This window comes from Herpailurus yagouaroundi, unplaced genomic scaffold (genome assembly GCF_014898765.1).
Source record: "Herpailurus yagouaroundi ecotype Mexico unplaced genomic scaffold, PumYag 67700, whole genome shotgun sequence".
In the NCBI taxonomy this organism is placed as follows: domain Eukaryota; kingdom Metazoa; phylum Chordata; class Mammalia; order Carnivora; family Felidae; genus Herpailurus; species Herpailurus yagouaroundi.
Window position 1 is genome coordinate 1,500,717 of NW_024420499.1, and position 3,218 is coordinate 1,503,934.

Genomic DNA, 3,218 nt, shown 5'->3' on the forward strand with positions numbered 1-3,218 from the left:
AGGGTTGATGGGGGGTGGGAGGGAGGGGAGGGTGGGTGATGGGTATTGAGGAGGGCACCTTTTGGGATGAGCACTGGGTGTTGTATGGAAACCAATTTGACAATAAATTTCATATATTGAAAAAAAAAAAAGAATATGGCAAGCTTGAATCACAAGGAAATACGAGAGATACTAATGACTGGCAAAAGAAGCCAAGCCTGTATTCGCCAACCAAAAGGTGAAAGACCAAACGCCGACCAAAAGAAGGTCTGGCTTCTTTTGTTCGAATCTGGGTATAGTTGCGTAAGAATAAGAAGCATGACAGTAAGTAGAGCTTATTGAATGCTTACTACATTACATCAAATGAAATGAGGAACTATTATCGTGATTTTTACAGATGTGGAAACCAAAATGCAGAGTGGCCTAAGGCCACTCAGTTAATGTTTGTCTCTATACGGACATGTCTCATCCTTTCAAACTTGATTTTCTGTGACCAGTTTATACAGCAAGTATTTCTTTTAACAGAGGAGAAAAATAAAGTATAATAAACTAGCATATTGCCTCTGACTCTTGAACTGAACAAAGATAGGTGTAGCGTAAAGTTAGATTTTTATTCTTTTTTTTTTTTTTTTTAAACCGAAATCCACCAACTGGGGTCTTCTCCCAATCCCAATTTCCCCAAGGGATCAGATTTAAAAAGAAAAGCATTTTATTCTAGCAAGTGTAATCTCTTCAGTTATTTCCAAATTCCCAGACAAAATACATTACAAGTGGAGAAACGTTATCTCTCGAATACAAATAGAATATTTAGCTTGACAAATTGCTTTCCCAGGTTAACATCTAGTTTGTTTTTTTTTTTTTTAATTTTTTTTTTCAACGTTTTATTTATTTTTGGGACAGAGAGAGACAGAGCGTGAACGGGGGAGGGGCAGAGAGAGAGGGAGACACAGAATCGGAAACAGGCTCCAGGCTCTGAGCCATCAGCCCAGAGCCCGACGCGGGGCTCGAACTCCCGGACCGCGAGATCGTGACCTGGCTGAAGTCGGACGCTTGACCGACTGCGCCACCCAGGCGCCCCAGGTTAACATCTAGTTTTAACAGAGTACTAGCTGTGCAACAGTTTCTGATTTATAAGTACACATGAATATTTATAAATTCCAGATAAATCGTATGTATCTTAATCTTTTACCATCATATGACCAGACAAGATGAGGAAAAATGGTGAGCCTACTGGGTGTAATGAGTATTTCTTAGCTTATTAGTGACAACTCACATTCCTCACACCGTGTTTATAATTTATAACATTTGGCTGACCACCCACCCGAAACATTGTGCTTTGTAAACAGTGTGTTTTCTATATTACCCCAATATCTGCTAAAGAAGAATTTTTTCGTTGCATAGATATAAACATTTCAGAGTCAAAAGTAGTAGGGAAAATAGAGTGCCCCCGTTCAGAAACTCCTCAAAGAGTTGACATATACACTTGATAAACAGAGAAATTTATGCTTTCAGACGTCATCCCAGAATTTTACATAGCACCCATGTCATGTGAATTGCCACAGTTGAGTACCCATAGCAGAGGATAAGGAATTATAAGGCATACATGTTACAACTCCTGTGCCACTAGGAGTTTGATTTAGCACAATATGTTTTGAAAGGAGAAATGCAAGGTACAAAGCCACGTACTAAACTGAGTCATAGCAGCAGTAAATTTTTTAGAAAATTTAGATTTTAGAAAAAATATCCCTGGGGCACCTGGGTGGCTCAGTCAGCTAAGCGTCCAACTTTGGCTCAGGTCATGATCTCGCAGGCAGTTTTTTTTAACGTTTATTTATTATTGAGAGACAGAGCATGAGCAGGGGAGGGGCAGAGAGAGAGGGAGACAGAGAATCCAAAGCAGGCTCCAGGCTCTGAGCTGTCAGCACAGAGACCCACGCGGGGCTCGAACCCACAAACCGCGAGATCATGACCTGAGCTGAAGCCAGATGCTTAACTGACTGAGCCACCCAGGAGCCCCTCAAACAGTTTTTAGGGGGAAAAATCAGAAAATGATAGACATTTTCACTTCATTTAATTTTTAATTTTTTTTTCAACATTTATTTATTTTGGGGACAAAGAGAGACAGAGCATGAACGGGGGAGGGGCAGAGAGAGAGGGAGACACAGAATCGGAAACAGGCTCCAGGCTCTGAGCCATCAGCCCAGAGCCCGACGCGGGGCTCGAACTCACGGACCGCGAGATCGTGACCTGGCTGAAGTCGGACGCTTAACCGACTGCGCCACCCAGGCGCCCCAATTTTTAATTTTTTTAATGTTTATTCGTTTATTTTGAGAGAGAGGGAAAGAGCTCTAGCAGGGAAGGAGCAGACAGAGAGGGAAAGAAAGAATCCGAAGCAGGCTCCATGCTGCCAGTGCAGAGCCCAATGCGGGGCTTGAACTCACAAACCCTGAGATCATCACCTAAGCCGAAATCAAGAATCAGATGCTTAACCAACTGAACCCCACAGACACCCCAACATTTTCACTTTACAAAAATGTGAACTGCCTTTTTAATAGCCCTTTCAATGAGCTTTATTACATCCTCTTCAACATAGGGATTTTACTTCAAAATATGGTTCTATTACACAAATCATATACCTGTGACCCGGTATCCTCTCTGGATGAGGAGATAATATATTTAGGGATGCGACCGCCAACCTCCCCCAAAACTCCCTACCTCCCCAAATATTAACTCTCCTGCTCCTTCCTGTATGATGTGATGTCTGAACTTCTTTCCATAAGTATTAGAAATAGCTTAATGAATTTATTAAATGTCTTGTATTTTCTTATGTTATCGCTGCCCATTGACCTGTTCATTTGTGGTTCGTACTATTCGACACAAATAAGGACTTCTTTGAAAATATCATTCTAATGTTATTGTAACCAAACTGATTATACACACACACACACACACACACACACACACACACACACACACAGAGTAAAGCTAAAGTAATTAAAACAGTTCCTCAAATGAACACAAAGCAACAAGGAAATGAATGATGAACTAAACATCAGTTATTGCCTTTTCTTCTTTGACAGATAAATTTATTTTTCTTCACACCGTGTTCCTCTCTCAGCCTATTCATGGTTTTGTAACAAAATTGATTTTTTACATGGCTCTTTCTGCAATTACTTTGTGAAAAACCACAATATAAGAGACACTAACTTCCTTTGTTTTAAAGAATAAAGGAACTTCCT